This window comes from Zosterops lateralis (genome assembly GCF_965231275.1).
Source record: "Zosterops lateralis genome assembly, chromosome: 1".
Lineage (NCBI taxonomy): Eukaryota > Metazoa > Chordata > Aves > Passeriformes > Zosteropidae > Zosterops > Zosterops lateralis.
The window spans coordinates 145,475,306-145,489,369 of record NC_139762.1 but is presented as its reverse complement, the minus strand read 5'-3'; positions in this window follow the sequence as shown (position 1 = coordinate 145,489,369).

Sequence of the window (14,064 nt, the reverse complement as noted above, 5' to 3'; positions counted from 1 at the left end):
CAGCTTTTTCTCCAGTTTTGGAGTACTCACTCTACAAAACAAGGGAACACTGAGACACAAAGTTCTGCTTTTCTTGGCCATTATGGCTGCAACTGAGCAGAAACCAACAGGAGTGAATGAATTAGCTCAGACTAGCAAAGTATACACATCTGAATAGATTTATTTTCTTGTTCTTTTCTCCTTTTGGTTTCTGTCTTGTCACAAAGTGCGAAATGCTAGAAATACCGTTAAAGATGGGATTATGACTTTTTTAATGCTTGTGATGTTCCAAAAAAAAAAAAAAAAAAAAAAAAAAAAAAAAAAAAAAAAAATCTCCAAACTGAGTCTTTGGAGGTTGGTCCTTGCTTGCATATTTTAGGAATCATGGAATGGTTTGGAAGAGACCTGAAACATCATCTATTTCCAAACTCTCTACTGTGGGCAAGGACTTATGCCACTAGACCAGTTTTCTCAAAGCCCTCTCCAGCCTGAATCTGTTGAACTCTTCTAGGGATGAAGCATCCACAACTTCTCTGGGCAGCCTGTTTTGGTGCCTTGCCCGTCTCACAGTAAAGAATTTCTTCTAATATCTAATCTAAACCTGCTCTCTTTTAAAGCAATTACTCCTTGTTCTATCCCTACATGTGCTCATCAAAAGTCCCTCTTTATCTTTTTATAGGCTCCATTTGGGCACTGGAAGGCTTCTCTAAGGACTCCTCAGAGCCTTCTCTTCTGAAACCCCAGCTCTCCAAACCATCTTCATAATAAAGTGACATAGATATTTTTTATCACTATTTAGATGTCCCTGTGGTGGTCCTGATCGTTGTTTTCATTGGTGATGTACGAACAGAAAACAGAAAGTCTGTTTTCACCACAGAGAACAAGTAGGAAACATACCCAACACAGGCTACAGGGCATGTGGTAATGCTCAGGAACTTCTGAAAATCTTTAAATGATTTAAAGTAGTATAGTTTTTTACTTTATAATCAGGCTTTTATAATCAAGGCATTTAGTCTAAGTTAGATGAAGAGTTTAGGGGAAGAAGGAGAAAAGAATTGATACAAAGATGTGAAGTGAATGAACTTTCTACCTTATTCACATAGAATCAATTTAACTACCAGGCAGTGAAGGGGGTGGTCTATCTAAGAGTGGGGAATGAAAATTAGACAAAATTTAGACCTAATCTGTGCAGAAACGTTGTAACAAATTAAGAATTTCCATTTGCTGCATTTGTGTGAATGCAAATTAACATGGGAGACTTCCTGCTGAAAAAGGGCTCTTTTATCAGTGTTCCTTGAAAGTTCAGTTGTTACTTCCAGGTGGAATCAAAATGAGGCCCATCCTAGCTCAGTTTCACATCTAATGTTTGGATAAGGTTTATGCCTAACTGTCTGGTCACTAGTTAGCTCTTGCAATATCTCAAAAATTATATATGTCAGCATAAGCTTCCTTCCCCATTGGTTGGTTTATAAAGATTTTGTGTGTATATATATATATATATACATACCTACATACATACCTACATACATATATACACACATATGTCATTTATGAAGTGTTTGTTTCACACATAATTTGCTGTAACCCATGGTAAATATTTTCAGCAAAATCAGCTTTGAATTCAGGCCTTCAGAGTATTTGCTTTCCTGAGACACAGCTCCCTGGATGCAATTTTTGCTTGCTTATTTCATGGGTCGATACATGGGATTTGCACTGGTTCACAGCTCACCTATCCCTCCTACTTTAAAAGTCAACAGGGTTTAATTTACAAGTTCTTTGTAAATTAAATGCCAGATTTAAGAAATCATCAGAGAAATAATCCTCTATTTACAAGCCTCTTGAGATGAAAGTGGACTTTGAGCCATTTGTCCCTTTTAGCTTGGGTATTTCATGGTTCAGAACAGTTACTCCAGGAGTCTCAAGCTGTTTATTTGAATATTCTTCAGAAAGAAACATGAACAATAACTGTGTTCTTTCAAAATAACATACAAATATATAAGTTATATACAGTGTGGTTAGAGTCCTCGTTCTGGAAGGAAAGATACTATATTTTAGTCTCATCTCTGGGGATTATATTCAGTTCACATTATTTAATATCTCTTTAATGCAAGACACAAAAACTCTTTTGGGATCCAAATCCTTTGCTGAGTAAAGTGCTCAGTATTCTGTTACAGAGCAGGCTTCCTCAAATGCTCTTTCTCTGACCCAATATATTGTTTTACTCACAATGAAAGAAAATAGCTTCAGGATGAGAGGTGGAATGTGCTCCTCACTCTGTCATCCAGAATGGGTGATAATCAGGTTGTTGGGGCACTGTCTCAGCAGATATTGGTCTGTGGATTTGAACCTCATCAGCCACAGAAAGGCTTAAAATCAAATTCTTTATGTCTATGAGTGAGTATTCTTACTGCTAAATCATCATACACTGGGGGTCCATTTTCTCCAGATTCCTTTTTTTTTTTTTTTTTTTTTTAAAGCACAAGCAAGCAAAAAAACCCCTGACAAACCAACAGACCCAAATGGATCCACACTCCATTCATCAAAGAGAGAACAGCTGTAAATATCTACTTTCTGAAGACTTGGAGATCTACACTCTAAGGTATTTAAAGGACCTCCCTGCGTTTTGAACTACACTGCTTGAATACATAACATGTATTTACTCCATGTAGATATTTTGGCTTCCTTTGAACATCTAAGGAAGGGGCAATTCCCTTTTTCTGTTTGTGCATCTTCCATGCAGGCACATAAAATTTCCTAGAAAAAACACCCCTTGTGAAATGTATCAGAAAATAAAGTGCTTGGTGTTTTATATTAACAATATAAAATCAGGATAACAGAAAATTGATAAATAACTGCAAAGATTCACATCAATTACAAAAACTCGGAATCAAGAATTATTCAAAACTATGACAATGTGTGGATGGCTATTTTGGATAGCCAGAATCTGCTCTTTTTTAATAGGAATCTCTTAGACATAAACAACAACTTTCTCAGAAAAGTTTGAATTGCACTGATTCTTTTTTTAAAGTAAACATATTTGAAAATTTATTTTTCACATTTCCAGTAAGAAATAAAATTGTTTTATTCCTAAATACAGAGTAATTCAGCCTTTTCTATTTATTAGTACCTATCACAGTCGTTGGACTTCCAATAGCAGTAACTTGCTCTGAATCTAAGTACTTCTTCCTCATGGCACTCCACTCTCCAGAAAACCAATGGCTGTTCCAAAAGAGCCTGGTTAATCTAAAGCTAAAGTACTTGGAAAATGTTGTAGTACTCAGCCTCTGTTTCCTCACTTTTGACTTCACTAGTAAAGTCTGCTGCTGGCCTTGAAGGTCCATGGTCCTGGTGAAAAGGCTACATATACACAATTTCAAGAAGAAGAAGAAGAAGAGGAAGAAGAAGAGGAAGAAGAAGAAGAAGAAGAAGAAGAAGAAGAAGAAGAAGAAGAAGAAGAAGAAGAAGAAGAAGAAGAAGAAGAAGAAGAATTTCTCAAAATCTAAACTCATTTCTGAGGGAGATTATGGAACAAATCCATCTGAAGGCCATACCTGAGCACCTGCAGGCAAGAAGAGAAAGGCAGCACACATCCCTGACCAGTTAGCTTCCTAGGATTAGAGGTCTAGTTTTGTCAGGGAGAGTAGATCAGTAAATATGGTACATATTGAACTTTTGCTAGGCGTTTGATATGGTCTGTCATAATCTCCTGTTAGCCAAATGGCTGAAAGGTGGAGTGTATAAATGGGTGGAAATTTTATGGACCACCAGGCTCACCACACACAAAGGTATCATCATGTTGTTAATAAAAGTGCTAAAAGTGTTAGGTCTAATGTTTATCCCTTAAAATACCACTGATGATCATCTATGTGTACCTTTAACAATTCCATAGATGATACCAGACTGAGGGAATGGTTCATTGTGATGGTGTTTAAATTCAATTCCAATTGGGTTTTCACTGCTCCAGTTTGGTCTTATAATTTGTGTTTTATAATTTTGTAATTATTACTATTGTTTAAGATGGCCTCTCCTTCCCTCTCCTTCTCCCCTTCTCTCCTTGCCCCAGACTTTCCCGCCAAAACCTTGGTTGTCCTGGTAACCCTATCCCATAATAGTTGTTTACCACTTTTCTGTTAAGTGTCAATCTTTAAGTTATATAACTTCCCCACCCCCTCATCATGTATTCCTCCTCCCCAAGTTACTTATTATTGGTTCAAAAGTTGTGCATTCCCTCATTATACGTTGGCAAAAGGTTGTGATTGGTCCCACGCAATCCCACCCCTGTAACCCACTCAATAAAGAGCCGTGGCATTCCGAGGTCAGCGTCTCTCCTCGGAGCGCTGCCTTGGGGACCACGCACCCCTTGGCTGCACATCCTGAGAGTCCCGCCTTTCTATTCTGCGCACTATCCGCACCGTGGTCGGGTTTGCCCACGCCTCTGGCAAAGTGGCCCCCTGTTTGTAGTGGCGGCAGGGCTGACCGGAGCTGCACCCATTGGAGAAGCCGAACCACTGCAGTTCATAAACCATAAGGCAGGGCTCCTGTTAGGGAAATCTCATCAGAAGTTTGGATAAATAAGCTGATGGGAAAACCATGAAGTTTGACAAGGTAAAATGCAAGCTCCTGTACCTTGGAATGAATAACCCCACTCACCAGTGCGGGCAGGAGTCAGCTGGCAGCAGCTTTGCAAGAAGGGACAGGTGACTCTTGGGCAAAAGTTGAATGTGTTTCATTAGTGTGTCCTTTCAACAGAGACAGGCAATGACTTCCTGAGCTGCACAAGCAGGAGTGTAGCTCAGGGGAGTGCCTTCTCTGATGGCACTTTTGAAGTCACATTTGGAGTACTGCATCCAGGTTTGGGCTCCTTGATACTAAAAGAGACACTGTCCCATTTAATCTGAGTCAGGTGGAGAGCCATCAAGGTGATCATGAGAACGTGGAGAATATGGCATAGATGGGGGTCACTGAGGGAACGGGGTTTGTTCAGCCTGGAGAAGAGGCAATTTGGAGGGATTTTACTGCTGTCTACTGGGAAGGCAGACAGAAATCAGAGCCAGACTTTGCCTAGAGGTGGGCAGAGTCAGGATAACAGTTAATAGACACATCTTGCAACAAGGAACACTTAAATTAAACATTAGGAAAAAAATACCATGAGTATGGTCAGAAAGTGGAGCAAGGTCCCACAGGTGTGCAGGCTTCACCGCTAGACATTTTCAAGGCTTTCTTGGTCAAGTCCTGAGCAATCTGATCTAAGCTGGCCCTTCAGGTGAGGTGTTGGAAGAGATGATCTCTAGAGGCCTCTTCTATTCTAAGTTGCACAAAGACTCTGCAGTTAGATTTCCATGCTAAAAAAAAATCATTCACCCTATGGGATGTGTATGTCACCGTGAGGATCACATAGCCTGCTTCTCTTGCCATTAAGTGTGGTGTTCTGACCATGCAGTGTTTCCTTCCTGCTTGTGCTGTATCTGTGTAGTTCAACTACTGTCAATGTTTTCATCTATTGAAAATATGTTTCTCCCTGAATAAAAAGTCCGGTAGCAGAATATGCTTTAAGAAAATTTTGGCTATAAGAACAAACATTAGAAATACCACTTACAAACTGGAAGTCAGAGAAGCTGGACTTTGTTATATACTGGGAGACCCCTAGTAATCAAAGAACTAGAGTTACATCTTTAATTATTATCAGAATGAGTCATCTTGATTAGAGCTGATAAATTATAATTTATTGGTTAGATAACTTATAGCTTGTGTGCACAGGAAAACCATTCATAAAGTTTTCTCTATTTGAGTGTTTTGGAAGACTTTCTCACATGTATTCCTGTAGAAGTGAAATTTGCAAAATAGGAGTGGTCTATTTATCACAGTTTGAACAGGAGAGTAGCATTAGCATTTCGATTATTATTTTTCCTTTTAAAAGAAAGGAAAAGAGAGGTGATCATGCTAGTGTTGCAGGACTGCAAACAAGATTGATGAAATACACATGCTTAAAGATAAAAATTACAAAATACTTTCATTTTAATAGTGATTTATTTTTAAGCCGGGATATAAGGAATGTTTTTCTTTCTAAATATTACTTGTTTGGTTTAAATGTGCAAGAATGTCCTATCCAGGGAATTTATTGTTCCTTTAAATATATTTTTCTTTGATTTCAAATTATTATCAGGTAATAAACTGCAATATATCAGTATAGAATTGAATCCTTTCCAAACCCCTCAAGAGTAGGAACTGAACTGACAAATCAGAGATTGAATAATATATTTTGCTGCTTTCATGCCATATGACACATTGCTAGGAATGAAGAAAAGCACAAAAGGAGGAAGAATTAACTAATTGTAATAAACCCATGGTTTGCTTCTCTATGTTTTCTGATCTCTAACCTATGCATAATGGTTTTGGTTAAAACTCCCATCCTTTCTTTGTTGTCAAATATAAATACTGAAGTGGCCAATGAAAATATTGTAAAGATTATCAGTTTTGCAATTTTACTCATTCCTTATTAAAACAGATGCATGCACAGAAGTAATAAGAGATGTAATAACAAGCACAATGAGAGGAAATACTCCAATTACCATGAGTATTACAGAAATTGAATAATAAAGCAAGACTGATGTAATCAAATAGAAAGAAAAAAAGAAATAACTTATGCTAGGTTAATACTAGGAAAACAAAAAATTTTATTTCTTCTGTGTATTTAATGAATGGAACTCATTTCCAGTATCTTAAGTTTGAATACTATGTTTAATAAAAATGGATTTCTCTATAGACAGGGGCTTCATAACTTATTAATGGGGACATGAGTGCTTAAAGATTAGTCTTCAGTGCCTCTCTTTAATATCAGAAAGAAGCAAGTCTTTTTTGTTCCATCCTGTATATGATTTTATATCTGTTGAAGTTTCATTTTTGCATTTTAAAAATTTATTTGCAAAATTAAAATGTAAAACCAATTCCATTGGTTAGACAATCAACTTAGCTGCTACCAATAGATCTTTATGAAATTGCTAGTGATCAGTAATGTAATAATGAACAGATGTAAGGACATCTAAGGAAAATGAAATCATTTTTCATGGAGGCATAAATTGCATCTCTACATTAAAAAAGAGTACCTAAAGCAGCTCAAAGTCTCCGTGACTGACGCATACTGAAAAACTCATGATGTTGTAATAATGTATTTCCCACGGCACCTTCCTGAGCAAGAAAAACATTGCAATCTTTTATTTCTTTTACTGTAACATGGTGGACAGATTCTGGTCCAGAAAGAAGTAAATAAAAATAAATGAATAGAAAATATTTAAAGTTACTTTGGGCTTCTGAGATGGTGGACACACATAGACACACTTTAAAAAACCCCAAAATTACCTAGAAAATTAAGTAGACAACTACTGGATGCATGGTGTAATACAAAAAATGACCTAAGATGAATAAACTATCTAAGCTACCATACATTTATCAATATTGTGTACAATCCTGAGCTTCTTTAGGTGTTCATCCATCATTAGAATAACCTTTTCAGGAGGAGAAAAATGGATATGTCAATGAATGTATCCTGACATTATCAGACTATCCTAACTACCAATGAACTATCCTAACATTAACAAACATCGATGTGTTCTTTGCCCTTTAGGTCTGCTCACTCTTTAAATAGGAAAAATTCAATGAATAAAGAAATAATTGCTCTTGCATGGTTTTTACTTTGTACAGTGGCAGGAAAATAATTTCCTGCAGACTCTTCTGGTAATTGCAGGAAGTACTAGTCTTACCAGTAAAACTGAGGAGAAAAAGGCACAGGGTTGTTTAGCCTTTCCCATTTTCTTTTTTCTCCCAGTCCTGTGTCCCATTGAGCAGTGGATCCACATTTTCTCTAGGCTTTCCTTTTCCTCGGTCTTGGAAAATGTTCATTCATCCTTTATAAGCTACCTGACTCTGCTCCCACCTCTTATTTTTCCCATCTCTTGCTTCCTTTTTGTTTTTCAGGAGCTTCTTGATTCTCCATGCAAGTCTCCTGACAATATTTCTTGCTTCTCTGCACATGGGGATAAACTGCTCTCGAATTTGGAAGAGCTGATTCTTGAAAAAAAAACCCAGCTCTGCTGAAATTCCCTTATCTCCAGGACTATATCCCATAGAGTTCCTCAAAAAAGGTGCCTGAACATAGGTAGTCTGAAGCTTAGAGCTGTGATTCTGCTATTTGCCTTACCCCTTCCTCTGGTGATCACTCCCACAGTGACTGCTGCCAAATTTTGTCCTACTTTAATCCCCAAATAGTTCTTCATTGTTTGTAAGTACCAGCTCCAACATAGTATTTTTCTTGTCAGCTCCTCAATCACCTGTTAGGAAGTTGTCACCAACATACTCCATAAACCTTCTGGTTTGATTGTTCTGTTTTATCACTGCAGCAATGTTTTTTTCTGAGGCCTCTCCCTGTCAAACCACCCTGTACCCTTTTTTGTTTGCCAGCCTGGTCCACCACCTTCTCAGTGAACTGTTGGCTGTCATTCTCCTCTCTCACTGATTTAAGCATTTCCCACCAGACTGGTCAGCTTGTTGGCAAAGACACTTATGCTCCACTTTATCAGATGGGTGCTACCTCTTCCCAAAACAGTCCTCCAAAATGGTAGTATAGATTTGAAGGCAAAATCTCCTTTTTCAACATCTGTTATGCAACCAGGCATTGACTGTAGGATCAATCCAGTCCTCATAAAACCCTTTCCTAAAGCCCTTCAAAAACATCTGAGGGAACTGGTTTTTTTTAGTCTGGACAAAAAGAAGCTGAGGAGAGATCATATTGTGCTCTAAACTGCCCAAGCAAAGATTGGGGTGAGATCAATGTTGGTCTTTTTTGGTAGGTAACAAGCAATAGGACAAGAGGAAATGGCTTCAAGCTACATCAGTGGAGGTTTAGATTGGATATTAGCAAACATTTCTTCACTGAAAGGATTACCAAGAATTGGAACAAGCTCTCCAGAGGTGTTGAATTACCATCCTTGGAGACATTTAAAAGATGTGTGGATGTGGCTCTTAGAGATGTAGTTTAGTGGTGTATTTGACAGTGCTGGGTTAAGGGTAGGACTCAATAGTCTTAAAGATCTTCCATAATCTGAACTATTCTATGATTTCCTTTATTTAAGGACCAAGGAAAAAAAACATCCAGGCTTCCACACTCATGGCTCTTGCACTCAGTCTTGTAGTCACACTTGATAATCTTCACGTTTCCTGTGGAAGTATCAGTGCACACATGGAAGAGCAGCAGTGGATGGGGTCAGAAGAACTTGTCAGCCCCAGCAGCTTCTTCCCAAAGTCCCATACCTGACTGCTATAAAGCAGCAAATCTCCCTAGGGTGGAAGTGAGCTTAGCAGATTGGAAGTACTACTACTTCTTACTGCTGTTCAGCTCAGCCATGCTGGGTGTTTTGTTTGACAGAGCTCCCATATCTTCATCTGCTACAAGGACAATGCTGTGTTCTGTAGCTGCAGATTTGTAGGGGGAACAGGAGCTGAAGGAGACAGAAGTCACGAGCTTCCAGCCTTGGTCACCATGGAAATCTTCGTTTCCTATCCAGATATGTACAGATTCTGCCTTTGCCTCTGCCAGCTGGATTTTCAGGCTCTTATGTCTGCAGGGTTTTGGAAAAAATCCAGTGAATTTTTTCCTCAATACCTTTGGTCTTGTGAAGTCAGTCTGTCTCCTCCTGCAGCTTCTTTCCTTGGCAACCCAACCTGCTAATTCATGAACAGCTACTGCAGGGAAAGATCCTACCTTACCCTCTGACCCCAGTACCAGTGAGAGGCCCCAGGCACCCCTGACGCCCCAAATTTGTGAGGCTGTGCCTTCATTGGGTGACCCCTCATAGTGTCCTCAATCCAAGGACAGCCCTATTGTTGTTGCACTGGAGCCGTGCCCTGTGGCATGTCAACACCACCACTCAGCTCATCTGTGTTGCCCTCAGCAAAGCTCCTGGCTCCCCTCTGCAAGAATTGCCACCTCTTCTAGCTGCTTTCCCTGGAAACTGTGTCCTGATCCAGCAGTTCTGCTAAACTCCCCCTGTGCCTGCTGGAAGGGTGCTTGATCCTCCCTGATCAGGAGTAACTTGGAACAAATGCTCGACACATCCTTTGATCGAGGGTATCTGACAGAGCTTGTTAGAAGCTGCTAGAGCTTGCTGGAAGTCATTGGTCTGGGTAGATAACTTTTCTTGTCAGTGATAGGCAGCTTAATGTTTCTCAAAAAATGCAAAGGGGTACCCTGATGATCTCAAGACAAAATTCCCAAGGAGAATCTGTTGGTTGGTTTTAGGTATGGGTTCTCATATGACGCTCTGGATTGAAACTAGTTTATACTAAATCCTTTGCTTGTTTCCAGGGCACTAAAACTGTGAGCAGTGGGCTGGAAGAAAATGGGGAAAAATTGCCAAAATGTATAATACTTGGATTATTTTGGCTATAGTGATGCTAATAAATGTGCCTGGAATGGCTCTTTGGCATTGAACTCAGCTGGCACCAAATAGCTCATGGTCAAACTGCTAAACTCTTTTTCCGTCCGAAACAGGACAGCTACTTCCAGACTGAGAATGGTCCTTGGTGTATGCTCATTCCAACACTGTGTCTTGAAATTCTTTCAAAGACCACTATTTGGCCTGGATGAAAACTGTTGAAGGGACTGTTTTAATAGTTTAACAGTATGTATTATTAAGTTCCAATGTCCGTGAACATTCCTCACTATTATTTCCATTAAATGTCTTTTGTACATTGTTCTCCAATTGCCATAATCTCCAGTAACTGTTATGGGTTCACAGGTCTGAACAGCTTCTGAGTACTATAGTCTCTTGAAGATGAGTTAAAACAGGATGGTGTAATTGGGTCTGAATGCCTCATGCACAGACACTAAAACAGAATCACAAGTTTTTTCCAAGATCAATTAGCACTAAGTCAGGTTTTCCTAACACAAGAAGATAAAAAACGAGGGAAAATTTACATTACAGTATTTAGCAAAGCAGTACAGGAACATATGGGTAAGAAGTACATAGGCAATGTCCTTCTGGGTAACTTTTCTCAAGCATAATAATTGCCCAACAGCAACAGTTCTAGTCAGCTACTGCAACCCTGATACAGAAGTTCCATACCATGGCATCTTCTCGCTGAGGTTTTTATACACATGTTTGAAATTGTAATGTTTTTCTCTTTCATGAAGAAGAAAACAAAGCTACAACATAGAATCAGACAATGGCCTGGGTTGGAAGAGACCATTAAATTGATCTAGTTCTTCAACTCCTCTGCCATGGGTGGAGACCCCTTCCAGTAGACCAAACTGGTCAGAACCCCATCCAAATTGGTGTAAAAGACTTCCAGGGATGGGGAATCCATAACTTCTCTGAACAGCACTGGAAGTTGTTTATGGGATATTAAGAACTTTGGAAAAAATCAGCCATTTTCAGAGGCTTATATAATTCAAATTTCTTAATAAAACAATTATGTTATCATATTAAATGAGTTAAGTCTAGAACACTTGTAGAGTTAGCTTGTTGTAATCAAAGCTTTCTTGCAAACTCACTCTGAAAACTTCATATCCAGAAAATGAATTGTCTGACTGTGAAACTGCTAAATAAAATAAGCTAAATGAAGATATGAAAACATGTGACACATACACAGAAACTCATCCATTTGGGTGAAGAATAGAGGTAGTTTAGTTGTAACTTATAAGTGAAACCCCAGAACTGGTGAAGGTATTGACAAAAACCCCTCTGTCGCCACAAGATCCAGAATATCACCCTGTACACATGATGAAAATAAATAAGAAACAAACCTTAGCTCAATGGTTAAAAAATCCATTTGGATCATCACTCTTTAAGAAAAGTTACCATAAAACCCTCCATTATTAATGTAAAAAAAGCAAGCTTGACATAAATTATAAGATGAGGCTCACCTGCTTTTCTGCTGAAACACAATTTCTCAACTACCAGTTAAATTCAATGCAGACATTTTTCACATCATGCATATTTTTGGTGGAAAGTGCTATTTTTGCCTTAAGAGCAGATGGGCCACTAGACCTGATTAGTTCAGTTTGCCTAGTACAAAAATGATCTAAATGTAGTAATTGATGATGTATAAGAGAGGATTCTTAAGGAAAAAAAAAACTGATTTTTTAGCAATGGGAACAGTAGCTCATGTATTAAATCTGCCAAAATTTCTGCTTGTTGCTTGTCAATAATGACACATATATTTCCCATTAAAAATTTATTATGATAAGAACAAAGCTGAGTTCTCTCCACTGGGGGGAGTGGAGAGAAATGCATATACAAGGTAGTCCATGCTATCATGTCTATAGGGAGTGTTTTAGGTAAAGCATAGCCTTCCACTCTCCCATTCATTAAGATTTATGAAAAAACTATTCTGCAAAACTGACTACAGAATGTATATATCAGACAAAACTGAATTTCAAAGTAAAGAGAATTCCACTGAAAAACCAACAAATAATATCTCACATTTACCCTCCATTACAGCACCAGGTGACACCATCAGTCCATCTCCAGCACGTGTATATGAACAAATGGGAACACAAGACTCTTTTTAATCAGATTCTAACAAGATATGGGTCCTAACAAGATATGTCAAAAACCTTATGGAGACGTCCTATGAAATTTAATAGAATGAAACCAGCAGTAGGTTGCATGGAACTTTAATGAAGAGTCAGGATATGCTCTTATTAAAATTAGCAGAAAAACTATTCTGTATTTCAGAACGTTTTAAGAGGCTATAGAATTTCCAAGGCATCATAACCAATGTTCAACATTGTAAATATCTTACAGACATTGATTATTGGGATAATATTGTACTCATTTTTAAATTATTAATGTTTGTTAAAAAAAATCTATTTTGTTAATTAAATATTAGAGGATTTTCCATAAGTCATATATTACCAGACTTAATTTTTCTAATGGGTATCTGTTTTTGCAAATGCATTAAAGTTGAACTTAACTCAGAATTAGTTTTATCTCCAAGACTCAAGAGATTACCTATTTTTTTTCCATTCTTTAGTTATTTGTTTTCTTAAAGAAGGGAACTAGAGATAGTAAGCCCATTTTCATTGTTAGAGGACATTACTGGAAAGTGAAGCATCATGATTCCAAATCAGAGTTAAATGACATTACTGAAATATCCAATTGTGACAAACTGAAACACTGAAAGTGGTGACTCCACAATCTTTTTTTTTTTATTTCCTGAGGTGGAGTGAACAGACATCATAATATAAATCATCATGATTACACTGTAACAATAAAAAATTTCTGCCTCAGAAGAGCCACTTGTCTTTTCTGTAATATCTTGTTAGCTAAGACTGAACTTAAACTAGATAAATGAGATACGATGACAGAGTAACAACTGAGGGAAGTAAACCAGTTTTCTCTGCCTAGCCCTATCTTAAAATTAGTTGAAATTAACATGGGGAACTGGGACTACTTTTAGAAGATAAAGTTTTTATTCCATATTGTCATAGTGAAGGAAGGAGTGGCTTGTACAAGCTGAGAGCTGAGGGTGACCCCCATAGTCTGTTCTTCAAAATGGAGCAGGGCTGCTGAGGTGAGACTTTCCCCTTTTTTAAGGGGATCAGCATTAGACTGAAAGAGCATTTAAGGATTGCAGGGCTACATGAGACCTCTGTCACATTTGGCACAGCACTCCAATGAAAAATTGCAGTCAAAATAAGTGAAACAAAAATTTACGATAAGCAAACTTCTCTGCTGCAGCTGTAACCTCCTAGATACTCCAGGCAATAGTGACTATTGCAGTTTGATGTCTCTCCTGCTTATTGAAGTTCCACACCAGAGACCCCAGTGACTTCAGCTTAACATTTGTGTGGGTGGGACAATAATGACGTTTTTAGCATTCACAAAGCTCTTCACTTCTGCTTCAGTTATAGCCAATTACAAAAGCACCTCAGTGGGGCAAGCTATGGGTTACTCCTCTGTATTAAGGAAAGAAAGGGGAACCAAATCTGCATTCACAAAATGCAGAAAGTGATTAGGAGTTGTGAGGGTCTCCCTGTTTGGCTCCTTCTCTCACAGTGGGACAAGATTCTAAGAAAAATCACCTTGC